General features: G+C 42.2%; 2 long non-coding RNA genes across 3 annotated transcripts in view; one reads left to right on the top strand and one right to left on the bottom strand.

The window, feature by feature from the left end:
* Nucleotides 1–13,982, bottom strand: part of LOC309346243 — a 55,038-nt gene that overhangs the window by 37,668 nt on the left and 3,388 nt on the right. The window lies entirely within an intron of this gene.
* On the top strand, nt 11,321–13,721 carry LOC309346210. The gene is made up of 5 exons (XR_014158470.1): nt 11,321–11,433; nt 11,723–12,117; nt 12,289–12,388; nt 13,123–13,292; nt 13,352–13,721. It is a non-coding gene; the product is annotated as an uncharacterized lncRNA (long non-coding RNA).

The following is a 13,982-nucleotide window of genomic DNA, read 5'->3' as shown; positions in this document are numbered from 1 at the left end:
CAACTCAAATAGAAAGATATCTAGAGAACTGCGAAGGGAAGATGGTGACGGATGAAGAAAGACTCCAATTAAATAAACCCATAAACTTAGAAGAGGTCCAGAATGCGATAAAAAAAATGAAGCTGGGAAAGGCGCCAGGACCGGATGGTTTATCAGCCAAGTATTACAAAGTCCTAGGAAACCAACTGTCACCAATGCTTTGTGACACCATGAATAATATTTTGAGAGGAGGGAAAATACCTGAGTCCTGGAGGGAAGCTTTTATTACCTTAATCCCCAAGTCAGAAACAGATAAACTGAACATCAAAAATTATAGGCCAATATCTTTACTAAATAATGATTATAAGATATTTGCTGACATCATGGCAAATAGATTGAAAAAGTGTCTAATAAACTTAATTCACAAGGACCAAGCGGGCTTCTTACCAAACAGGTACTTGAAAGATAATGTGAGACATGTTATTAACATAATTGAGTATCTAGAGATAAATAATGACAAACCGGCGACATTGATCTTCATAGATGCGGAAAAGGCGTTCGATAACGTCTCTTGGCTGTTCCTAATAAAATCCATTGAAAAGGCAGGGATAGAGGGGGAGTTCATGAAGGGGATACAGGCAATATATTCAACCCAATCTGCCAAACTGATATTAAACAATAACCTCACAAATACATTTAAAATCGAGAAAGGGACAAGGCAGGGCTGCCCCCTCTCTCCGCTCTTATTCATTATGGCCTTAGAGATATTGGCAAATAAAATAAGATCAACGCCGGAGATACAAGGGATCAAGATAGGATCAAAGGAGTATAAATTAAAAGCCTACGCGGATGACTTGATGCTATCCCTGGAAGAGCCGTATGGAAGCACAAGCAAAGCGCTGAAGATTCTAGAGGAATACGGTAAACTATCCGGTTTTAAACTGAATAAACTAAAAACAAAAATGCTGGCAAAGAACTTAGGAGACGAGGGAAAAGAAAAATTAGAGAGACAATGTGGAATTAAGGTGGCAAAAAAAATAAAATATTTAGGAATATGGCTCACATCAAAAAACATAAACTTAATTGAAGATAACTATTCGCCTGCGTGGAAAGAAATAAAAAAAAACCTGAATGTTTGGAATAGAGTCAACCCTTCTTGGCTGGGTAGGATGGAAGCAATAAAAATGAGCATACTTCCTAAGATGCTGTTTCTGTTTCAAAATATTAAGGTCAATAGAGGGGTTAAAATATTTAAGGATTGGCAGAAGACCCTTTCGAAATTCATCTGGCAGGGAAGAAGGCCAAGGATCAGATTTAAACTACTCACAGATCGGAAGGAGAGAGGAGGACTTGCTGTTCCCAACTTGAAGCTGTATTATGAAGCGGCCTGCCTCTGTTGGGTTAAGGACTGGATAACCCTGGAGAATACAGATTTATTGGATTTAGAGGGGGCGGACAACAGGTTCGGCTGGCACGCCTACCTCTGGTCAAATAAAGAGAAGATCCACAAAGGGTTCTCGAGCCACATCATCAGGGGCCCTTTGTATGAAGTCTGGGAAAAAAATAAAAAACTGCTAGAAAGGAAAACGCCCTGGTGGCTGTCCCCAACAGATATCTTAATAATTAAAAAAATAAATATGGAAGAGAAAAGATTGACATATGAAGATCTACTGGTAAGATCCCAAGATAGTTGGAAACTAAGACCATACGAGGAGTTGAAGGGAAAGCTGACGAGCTGGTTACAGTACCATCAAGTTAACGCAATATGGACAGAAGACAAAAAAACAGGAATGAATGAAAAGAAGTCCAAATTCCAGATTGAAATAATTGAAAGCAATTCTAAGCTATTATCCAAAATGTACAACATATTATTGGAATGGGACACAAAAGACGAAGAAATTAAAGAAGTTATGGTTAAATGGGCGATAGACCTGGGGTATAACATAGAGTACGAGAAATGGTCAAAATTGTGGAATGAGGGAATAAAATTCACGGCTAGTGCTGCTATTAGAGAAAACCTAGAGAAGATGATATATAGATGGTACTTAACACCAGAAAAACTTAGTAGGATATATAAGACTGGTAATAAGGCCTGTTGGAAATGTAAAACAAAAGAAGGCAATTTTATACATATGTGGTGGGGATGTGGGGAAATGAAAAAATTCTGGAATCAGATATATAGCGAGCTAAAGAAAATATTCAGATACACATTCCCTAAAAAACCAGAAGCCTTTTTACTAGGTATTATCGGAGAGGAAATCAGGAAGGAAGACAAAACTCTATTTCAATACTCAACGGCAGCAGCCAGAATATTAGTCGCTCAAAATTGGAAAAATACAAACATACCAACGGTGAAGGAGTGGCAAACAAAATTATATGACTTTATTGAATTGGCAAGAATGACCCAAAGAATCAAAAACCAAAAAAATGCAAAGTTAAAGGACGATTGGAATAAATTTATGGTCTATATTGAAGGTAATTTAGGAAACTTACCAACTATAGCAGGTCAGCTATAAAACTCTTGATGTATAAACCACTTATTAACACCAGCTGTTAAAACTCAGCTATTAAAAGAAGAAATCCGAAATCAGCAGGGATGGAAGTCAGATGTTTAATGTATTAGTTTTTTCTGTTTTGTGGTTTTTTCTTTGTTTGCTTGTTTTTCTTTTTTTGTATATTGTCTTTGTATGTGTGTGTCAAATGAAACTCAATAAAAAAACTTAAAAAAAAAATAGATTAGTTAGATCGCTAGACCAACCATGCTCAGGCTGGCAGCTCGTCCTCCGTGACCTGTTAGTCACTTGCAGAATCCATCAGTGGGCGTTTCTTGAACCTCTTCCAGCATAAGAGCTGTTTGATGCCAAGTCTCCTCCTCCTTTCCCTGTGCGGAACACGTCTGTGCAAGTAAGGGGAGGGCAGGGGTGTGCCAGCGCTCTCTCCACTTGTCTCTGGTGAAGGGTCTTGGAGACCTGTCTCTGATTCCTCTATCTCCCACTCCTCTCTACTGGTGTTACGCTGAATTCCTTCCCCCCTGCTGGTTCCCTCCCCGGCATCGCTCTGGCGCCCTGCCTCTACCTCCCTTTCCGATGTCAGTTCCCTGACACTCATTAATACTTCCACAGCCTCAGATAGAACCAACAATCCTCCAATAAACCCAGGAGGGAGAGGGGGATTGACAGTTAATGAAATACCATGGGACTGTCCCCCGCCCCCCGCTTGGGGTGCGGTTGGTTGGGTTTTATCTTCTAGGGATAATTACCCTATCAGACCTCCACCACTTTCCCATACCATTTTGACCCAGGAGTCCTGGCCCAAGGATGACTTGTTATTGAGGGGATGTTACCCATCTATTGGGGAAGCTAGTATGGGATCTGGGATTTCCACAATTGAAGGGCTAGGGAGGAATGGCGGTGGGGCTAGATATCTCTATCGGCGAAGGGTTTCGAGATGCAGTGATCCTCGAACCCCTCCAATCTACGCCCCATCCCAAGGGAAGAGGGTAGGGAGAGCAAGGATTACCCACCTCCGTCATTCCTTCTGTTCTCTCTCTTCCAAAGAATGGAATGTCAACACACAGAGTATGTCTTCTCATTAACAGAAGATTTAGCTTGGTCAAGCGTCATTAACTTTAGTGGGCTTAGTTGTGACTTAACTCCAGAATAAATAGGAGAGAAAAGAAGGGAATTGTGTTTTGAGATCTGATCATGAGCAGATCTTTATTTCTGAGAGGCAGCATTTATATTTTTGCTTGGAGAATTGACATTTACGTGGGGAGGCTCACTGAGGTTGCTATCACCCATCTGTGACATAAGAAGACATATTTCTTGAAAGCTTAAGTAAGAGGTGCCAAGGTTCCCACTTGACCTCTGATCAGGATGCTCTTTTCTATATTCTTAGATGCTTGGTAACTGTGGATCATCAAGTCAATTTCCAAGGGAAAGAAAGTGGCCACATCTTCAGTTATGGAAAACGTAATAAATATTTAATAAATATTTCATACAAAAATAAATAAATAAAATAAATACTCAATGACCTGCCTTTCAAGTAAGTGGAAATGAAGCAGCTGGTTGCCATGGTGAAATTATGATGACACTGTCACTCTGTAGTCTCACTGCTGAAGTCATAAGTCAGATTCAAGGGGGGATTTCCCCCCAAGGCCAAGCCTACCAGCTAACAGTGACCTAAAGTTTTCCAGTAAAACATGAAATGGTGCACACGCTACATCTTGTTTGTGCGCTTATCAGTATCAGGCATGTCCAAAGTCCATTTTGGGGGCCTAATCCAGCCCACCAGTCAGTTTAATCTGGCCCCTGTGGCAGTTTATTTATTTTCTGGGGTAAAATCCTAAAAAAAAAACACAAAAAACCTCAACAACTTCAACCCTAAAAAAACTTACCCCTACCCCTAATCCTACCCCTAATCCTACCCTTGCCGTTTTTGCACAGGTCGGTTTAATCCGGCTGCTGTGGCAGTTTATTTACTGGGACTTCCAAGAGAGATCCTTGCAGCACTGTTGCAGCCATGTCTACTTGGAAGTAAGTCCTACTGAATTCAGTGGGGCTTTCTCCCATGTAGGTGGGATTGTAGCCTTTGCCATTTTTGGAGAGAGCTGCCTGTGGTGCCAAGTGATTAAAAATAAGAATAAATGACTAAAACAATATCCTTGTGTCTGAATAGCAAGCTCGTGGCTGCTTAGGTTTCTGCCAATGTAGCGGTCCTCTTCTGATCTCCCTACAGTGGAAAGGCACACCAGCCAGTGAGCGCTTGGTAGGCAGGGCAGATGAGTCAGACCCTTAAGTCAGGGACACTGAGAACTTCAAATGTTTTTGTTCCTTCCTCGGAAAGGGAGAAATGGCTAACAAATAAAAATAAATTGGGGAAAAACATACTCAAAGAAACTGCAAGTATATATTTCAGATAAGGGATGCAGAAAAATAGAAAAATGATACAGTGCTGAAATGGTTTCAAAATTTCTGTTTTTGGAGTGCATTATGTGACTTTCTGAAACTTGCAGCATTTCTTGGAGTGCTACATTAAAAGTATTCTCTTGGAAGTCTTCTTTTGTAACATAAGAAAGCTGCCTGGATCAGGCCAGTGGCCCAAGTTCAGCATCCCATTCTCACAGATGCCTGTGCAAAAACTGCAAGCAGAATCTGACCACAACAGCCCTCGTGATTCTCAGGAACTGATATGCAGAAATATGCCACCTCTGAACCTGGAGGTAGTATGTAGCCATCACTTGACACATCGCTGAGTTCACATGGCATCCACCTGGCTCCCCCCCCCCCAAGAATCTGGGAGCCATAGTTTGGGTCATTGGGTTTGGTGCTTTTGTAACTGGATTTATAATGGGTCTTAGTCAAATACAATAAATGATTGATTGATTGATTGATTGATTGATTGATTGACTGATGAAAAAGTGTTTTTTTCCTGAGATGCTAACTTTCTCTCTGCATGTCATTCCTTCAACAGCTTCCTGTGCAAAGATAAGGCTTTCTTTCTTTCTTTCTTTCTTTCTTTCTTTCTTTCTTTCTTTCTTTCTTTCTTCTTTTTATTCATTTTCTATAACCAAACAACAGCAAAGAAAGAAAGAAAAAATAGCCAACACATACCAAAAAAAGAAAAAAAGAAGAAAGGAAGACATCAACCAAATCAAAACACCTAAACCAACCAAAAGACAAACATTAATTAACAATAGATAATGTTTGACTTCCCTCCATCTCGGTTTTGGGTTATGTGAATATTAAATCCATTCTGCAGTTTTTCTTTTTTAAACGTAAACACATTGCAAGGGTTATATTAAACCTACTGTGATTTTTATATCTCTAGAGTTTGTTTCCATATATGTTATGAATTTAGACCAATTGTCGATAAACCTTATACCTTTTTGCTGTCTAATGTTCTGCGTCATTTTTGCCAGTTCCATGTACTAAAATAATTTAATTTTCAAATCTTTAACGGACGGGGTATTTGGGGTTTTCCAATTTTGTGCTAACAGAATCCTGGCAGCTACAGTTGCATATTGAAACGTTATATAATCTTCTTTCTTAATCTCCTCTCCGATCATTCCCAGAAGGAAGGCTTCCGGCTTTTTGACAAAGGTGTATTTAAGTATTTTCTTTAGTTCATTGTAGATGGAATCCCCAAAATTTTTAACTTCTGCACATTTCCACCACATGTGGTAGAAGCTTTCCTCTTTAGATTTACACTTCCAACACCTTTTGTTGCCAGTCTTATACATTTTTTGCAATTTCACAGGGGTAATGTACCAACGATACATCATCTTTTCCATATTTTCTCTGATGGCAGTGCAGGCTGTAAATTCCATTCCTTTAGTCCACAACTTCATCCATTTTTCAAAATCCAAATTATATCCAATGTCTATTGCCCATTTTACCATAACCTCCTTAACCTCTTCGTCCTTGGTGTCCCACTCTAATAGAAGATTATACATTTTAGATAGCAGTTTAGTTTTACTTTCTCTACCTGGAACTTTGATTTTTTCCAATTCATTCCAATCTTTTTATCTTCCTTCCGGAGCCAGAATCTAGTATGAAAAGGGTATTAGAACTGATTCAAGAATTTGGTCATGTGGCAGGATTTAAGCTGAACAAGTAAAAAACTAAGGTTTTAGAGAAAAATTTAACACCAATGGAAAAAGAAAGGTTTCAGAACGAGACAGGTTTGACTGTGGTTAAGAAAGTGAAATATCTGGGGATTAATATGACAGCAAAAAATTTGAATTTATTTAAAGACAATTATGAGAAATGTTGGCTAGAAGCTAAAAAAGATTTAGAAACTTGGTCAAAATTGAAGCTTTCCTTGTTGGGTCAAATTGCAGCTATAAAGATGAATGTATTGCCAAAAATGTTATTTTTGTTTCAAACTTTACAGATTGTGGACAAGATGGACTGTTTCAAGAAGTGGCAGAGAGATATTTCTAAATTTGTCTGGCAGGGCAAAAAGCCCAGAATAAAATTTAAAATATTAACCGATGCAAAGGAAAAAGGTGGGTTTGCCCTACCAGACATTAAACTTTACTATGAATCAGCAGCATTCTGCTGGTTGAAAGACTGGCTGCTTCTTGAGAACACTGACATTTTGGATTTAGAAGGTTTTAATAATGTTTTTGGGTGGCATGCATATTTGTGGTACGACAAGATTAAAGCACATAAAGCATTCAAAAACCATATTGTCAGGAAAGCACTGTTTAATGTCTGGACAAGATACAAAGATCTATTGGAAAACAAAGCCCCAAGGTGGTTGTCACCTATGGAAGCAAAGGCTTTGAAAAGACTCAATATGGAGGCCAAATGGCCGAAATATTGGTAGATATTAGAACAAGAAGGAGACACATTGAAACTGCAGAGTTTTGAGAAACTAAAAGACAAAGTGTGAGATTGGTTGCATTATCATCAAATTAGAGAGGCCTATAATTTGGATAAAAAAATGGGCTTCCAGGTGGAAAAATCAAAATTGGAAACAGAACTGTTAGAACCTAAAACTAAGATATTATCAAGAATGTATAACTTGCTGTTAAAATGGAATACTGTAATGGGGTTGGGGGTTGCTCGTGTGTAAAAGCGCAAACCGCTCCAGCTGAGAAGTTTGGTTAAAACTTTCCCCTATCCGGACAATCCCTATTTCATGACCGTCTTAATCACTGGCAGAATCCGTCAGTGGGCGTTTCCTGAATTTCTTCCAGCATAACAATTCTTTGACACCCAATTGACGTCTGGCTTCCCTGCGTGGAAGTCTCTTGCGCAGAGTGGGCACCCCAAGGGGAGGTCCTCTGCTCTCCCCGCTGGTCTCGCTGGAAGAGTCTCGGAGCCTAGGCTCCGAGGTTCCCTCTCCTTCCACTGCTTCTCTTGTGTCACGTCTATTTCCTTCCCCAGCGGAGGTTTCCTCTCTAGTCTTGCTGGTTCCCTCCCCGGCGTCATCTGGGAGCATTAGCACCACCCTTGGCTCTGATGGCAGTTCCCTGAAAAATACACAGGATGAAACGGTTAAATCAGCTATGGTTAAATGGGCACAAGACATTGGTCATAACATTATGTTTGCTGACTGGGAACAGTTGTGGACCACCGGTATGAAATTTACGGCATGAAATGCCTTAAGAGAGAACATTATGAAAATGATTTACAGGTGGTACATGACCCTGGTCAAGCTTGCAAAAATTTATCATTTGCCTGATAATAAATGTTGGAAATGTAAAGAAACTGAGGGTACATTTTTTCACCTTTGGTGGACGTGCCCAAAGATTAAGGCTTTCTGGGAAATGATTTATAATGAACTGAAAAAGGTCTTTAAATATACCTTCCTTAAGAAACCAGAGGCCTTTCTCTTGGGCATTGTCGGCCAATTGGTACCAAAGAAAGATAGAACATTCTGTATGTATGCATTGCAAAGTATTGGAAGACACAAGATTTGCCCACCCTGGAAGAATGGCAGATGCAAGTGATAGACTATATGGAGATGGCAGAAATGACCGGCAGAATCCGAGACCTGGGAGAAGAGTCGGTGGAAGAGGATTGGAAGAAGTTCAAAGACTATTTGCAGAAGCATTGTAAAATTTCTGAATGTTAAAATGATGTTGGATATAAAGATAATATGGCATTAGTGACACAGTTAAAAGGAGTATGCAAAAATGATTAAAAAGAAAAGGGGGGAAAGACCAGAGTAAAATTATGTCAAATTTAAACAAAGTGGCACAAGGGATTAAGTTATAAAGAATAGGTAAGAATTGATTTGAAAAGAGAAAAAAGATCGGAGACATAGTAGGTTGAAATATATAATTATAAATGAGACTTGAAAGAGGGTAAGGATTTGTTGAACTTGATTGGGTAAAGGGGAACACAAAAAGGGAGGTGTGAGGAAGTCAAGAAAGAGGGTTATATAATTATGAAGTTAAAAATTGGACTTTTTCTTTTTTATGTTTTTACTGTCTTTTTTTGTTTTTGATGTACTTTTCCTTATTGTATGTCTGTTTTATTTTCTTTTATCTATGTACTTCTTTTGTAAAATTTTAATAAATATCTTTTTTTAAAAAAAAAACACCAATCTTTTTATCTTCCTTCCATAAGGCATTAATTTCATGATACGGCTGGATTAGGCCCCCAAAACGGACTTTGGACATGCCTGATAAGCACATGAACAAGATGTAGCGTGTGCACCATTTCATGTTTTACTGGAAAACTTTAGGTCACTGTTAGCTGGTAGGCTTGGCCTTGGGGGGAAATCCCCCCTTGAATCTGACTTATGACTTCAGCAGTGAGACTTCAGAGTGACAGTGTCATCATAATTTCACCATGGCAACCAGCTGCTTCATTTCCACTTACTTGAAAGGCAGGTCATTGAGTATTTATTTTATTTATTTATTTTTGTATGAAATATTTATTAAATTTTCCATAACTGAAAACGTGGCCACTTTCTTTCCCTTGGAAATTGACTTGATGATCCACAGTTACCAAGCATCTAAGAATATAGAAAAGAGCATCCTGATCAGAGGTCAAGTGGGAACCTTGGCACCTCTTACTTAAGCTTTCAAGAAATATGTCTTCTTATGTCACAGATGGGTGATAGCAACCTCAGTGAGCCTCCCCACGTAAATGTCAATTCTCCAAGCATTAATATAAATGCTGCCTCTCAGAAATAAAGATCTGCTCATGATCAGATCTCAAAACACAATTCCCTTCTTTTCTCTCCTATTTATTCTGGAGTAAGTCACAACTAATCCCACTAAAGTTAATGACGCCTGACCAAGCTAAATCTTCTGTTATTGAGAAGACATACTCTCTGTGTTGACATTCCATTCTTTGGAAGAGAGAGAACAGAAGGAACTGTGCACCACTTCCGTCTTCTTTGTTCTGTGTTCTGTTCTGTTCTTCTCTCTCGGAGGGCCCACCTTCTGTTCCGTTGGAAAAGGGGTGTGGTTTAAGTAGCCCGGTTGCCACACCCTTTCCCATTGTGCCCTGACCCTTTCCCTGCAAGGGTTCAGGCGAGTGCAAAATGCCTACTATCAACGCATGCAGAAAGACAAACGTATTTTACCACCCTACTTCCCATGTTATTCACAACACTATACAACACAATACAATAAAAATACCTTTATTGGCATTTCAAGTTAAGACCTTCCAAAATGGCTTGAGATACAAAGTCTGTCTTCTTTCTGTTTCCTGTTTCCGAGAGATTTGAATTGGGAAATCCTTTCGATTCTTCATGAATAAGAGACAGTGGGGTGAGGGAGGCCAGGGCCACATCCACACCATTTAAAGCGCTATGAAGCCGCTTTAAACACTCATGGCTTAAACACCCCCAAAGACTCTGGGAGCTATAGTTGGAAAAGGGTGCCGAGAGTTGTTAGGGGACCCCCTGTTCCCTGCCAAGAAGGGAACCCTCCCTTTACCCCTACCCCCACCCCTACCCCTGACGCTAACCCTAACTCTAACCCTAACGCTAACCCTTCAGCCTTAACTTGAGCTACAACCTGTTAATTTGCTTTTTAACTCTTCATAAGATCTAATTTTCCATTCTCTTTCCGATCTTTCCAGGAGGTCTTCATAGGTCAATCTCTAACCTCCCATGTTTGTTTTTTTCATAGTTAATATGTCGATAGGGGATAGCCACCAGGGGGTATTTTTTTCCAGTAGTTTTTTATTCTTTTCCCATGCTTCTAACAATGTTCCTCTGATAATGTGGTTTGAGAAGCCTTTATGCACCTTTTCCTTATTCTGCCAGAGATAAGCATGCCAACCAAATCTAAAATCAAAGCCTTCTAAATCTAGCAGATCTGTGTTTTTTAAGATAACCCATTCTCTAAGCCAACAAAGGCGCGAGGCTTCATAATACAGTCTCAGATTTGGGACTGAGAATCCTCCTCTGTCTTTTCTGTCCATTAGCAATTTAAATCTAATTCTCGGTCTTTTACCTTGCCATATAAATTTAGAGAGAACTTTTTGCCAACTAGTCTTGTGTGGAGGGAAATGTAACCACTGGGCTGAAAAATGTCCCCCTCCTGCCCCTTTGGGTTTCCGATGTGGCCTTCACAGATATTGGCACAACGTGTGTGTGTGTGTGTGTGTGTGTGTGTGTGTTTTGGCTGCTGAGCTGTGCTCACCATTGTGAGGGCGGAGGGAGTGATGGTGATGCCTCTCCAGCTGCTGCCATTGTCCGTGGGTTGATTGTGATGTGACAAAAATATTTGGCTGCTGAGCGGGTATAAATGTGGGCCAAGGCCCAAGCCTCAGCAGTTGCCCTCCCCAGAGAGAAATGGGCAGCTTGGTGGCACTCAGCCCAGGTGGTCTCCTGTCCCGTGGCGGCAAGCTGGCAAGCGGAAGGAGGCAATGGCCTGTGCTGGGATGCTGTGGCCCTGGTGGTCTCCTGCCCCGTGGTGGCAAGCTGGCAAGCGGAAGGAGGCAATCACCCGGTGCTGGGATGCTGTGGAGCAAGGAGAAGGCAAGTACAAAGATTACTTGCTGGTGGGATCGCTACTTGAAGGTGACTGACACTCAGCTCTGAAGCTGGTTGATGTCTGGCAATGGAGCTGATGAAGTTGCAGCTGGTGGATGGTTGTCGGAAGAATTTGCATTCAGGCTAGTGGATGTTGCGAGGCTACGCTGGCTGAGATGGGTGCAAACTGGTTTGGAAGCCTTGTTTGTTAACAGGCAGCCAAACAGAGGAGGAATCTGGGGGGACGCTGTCGGGTGTTGGCCATCCCACTCACCTGTTTGCCTTTGCCTTACAGGGATGTCTGGAGCCGGTGAGGTTTTCCCCAAGTCCAGTCTTAAAAGACATCAAGAGAACCGCAGGACATCCCAATTTACATCGGAGAACTGAACGTGAAATACTGGCAGTGAGGAATGGGCAAGGCCATGGCCATACTTGAGAGAAGGAGCTTTGAAGAGAGACTGCAGGCAGACATCTGCTGCATTGCAAGTGATGGGGCAGTGGGGAGAGAGAAGAAAACGAGGGAGGGAACATTAGGCCACATTGGGTGCACCACTGGAACTGCTATGAAGTCACTTTAAACAGGCATGGCTTCCCCTCAGGTATTCTGGGAACTGTAGGTGGTTAAGGGGACGGAGACTTGTTACGGTGGTTAAGTATTAGGATTAGGATTAGGATTAGGGGTAGGGTAGGGTACGGGTAGGGGTAGGGGTAGGGGTCCCTTCTTGCCAGGGAACTCTGGGAATTGTAGCTCTAGTTAAGGGTTAAGGGGTAGAATTAGTGTTAGCGTCAGGGGCAGGGGTAGGGTTGGGGTTCCCTTGGCAGGGAATTGTAGCTCTAGTTAGGGGGCAGGGTTAGGGTTAGGCTTCCCTTTTTGCCAGGGAACGCTGGGAATTGTAGCTGTAGTTAGGGGGCAGGGTTAGGGTTCCCTTCTTGCCAGGGAACTCTGGGAATTGTAGCTCTAGTTAAGGCTTAAGGGTTAGCGTTAGGGTTAGAGTTCGGGTTAGCGTCAGGGGTAGGGGTGGGGGTAGGGGTAGAGGGAGGGTTCCCTTCTTGGCAGGGAACAGGGGGTCCCCTAACAACTCTCGGCACCCTTTTCCAACTATAGCTCCCAGAGTCTTTGGGGGTGTTTAAGCCATGAATGTTTAAAGCGGCTTCATAGCGCTTTAAATGGTGTGGATGTGGCCCTGGCCTCCCTCACCCCACTGTCTCTTATTCATGAAGAATCGAAAGGATTGCCTTACAGGGATGTCTGGAGCCGGTGAGGTTTTCCCCAAGTCCAGTCTTAAAAGACATCAAGAGAACCACAGGACATTCCTATTTACATCGGAGAAGTGAACGTGAAATACTCGCAGTCAGGACTGGGCAAGGCCTTGGCCAAACTTGAGAGAAGGAGCTTTGAAGGGAGACTGCAGGCAGATGTCTGCTGCATTGCAAGTGATGGAGCAGTGGGGAGAGAGAAGAAAACGAGGGAGGGAACATTAGGCCACATTAGGTGCACCACTGGTTCTGCTATGAAGTCACTTTAAACACGCATGGCTTCCCCTCAGGGATTCTGGGAACTGTAGGTGGTTAAGGGGACGGAGACTTGTTACGGTGGTTAAGTATTAGGATTAGGATTAGGGGTAGGGTAGGGTAGGGTAGGGGTAGGGGTAGGGGTCTCTTCCTGCCAGGGAACTCTGGGAAGTGTAGCTCTAGTTAAGGGTTCAGGGTTAGAGTTAGGGTTAGCGTCAGGGGCAGGGGTAGGGTTGGGGTTCCCTTGGCAGGGAACTCTGGGTATTGTAGCTCTAGTTAGGGGGCAGGATTAGGGTTAGGGTTCCCTTTTTGCCAGGAAACTCTGGGAATTGTAGCTGTAGTTAGGGGGCAGGGTTAGGGTTCCCTTCTTGCCAGGGAACTCTGGGAATTGTTGCTCTAGTTAAGGCTTAAGGGTTAGCGTTAGGGTTAGCGTTAGGGTTAGCGTCAGGGGTAGGGGTGGGGGTAGGGGTAGAGGGAGGGTTCCCTTCTTGGCAGGGAACAGGGGGTCCCCTAACAACTCTCGGCACCCTTTTCCAACTATAGCTCCCAGAGTCTTTGGGGGTGTTTAAGCCATGAGTGTTTAAAGCGGCTTCATAGCACTTTAAATGGTGTGGATGTGGCCCTGGCCTCCCTCACCCCACTGTCTCTTATTCATGAAGAATCGAAAGGATTTCCCAATTAAAATCTCTCGGAAACAGGAAACAGAAAGAAGACAGACTTTGTATCTCAAGCCATTTTGGAAGGTCTTAACTTGAAATGCCAATAAAGGTATTTTTATTGTATTGTGTTGTATAGTGTTGAGAATAACATGGGAAGTAGGGTGGTAAAATATGTTTGTCTTTCTGCATGCGTTGATAGTAGGCATTTTGCACTCACCTGAACCCTTGCAGGGAAAGGGTCAGGGCACAATGGGAAAGGGTGTGGCAAGCGGGCTACTTAAACCACACCCCTTTTCCAGCGGAACGGAAGCACCATGGGGGGTGGGCCCTCCGAGAGAGAAGAACAGAACAGAACACAGAACAAAGAAGACGGAGGTGGCGCAC

The sequence above is a fragment of the Podarcis erhardii genome (assembly GCF_964252035.2).
Source record: "Podarcis erhardii genome assembly, chromosome: 7".
NCBI lineage: Eukaryota > Metazoa > Chordata > Lepidosauria > Squamata > Lacertidae > Podarcis > Podarcis erhardii.
This window is presented reverse-complemented; position numbering and strand designations above follow the sequence as displayed.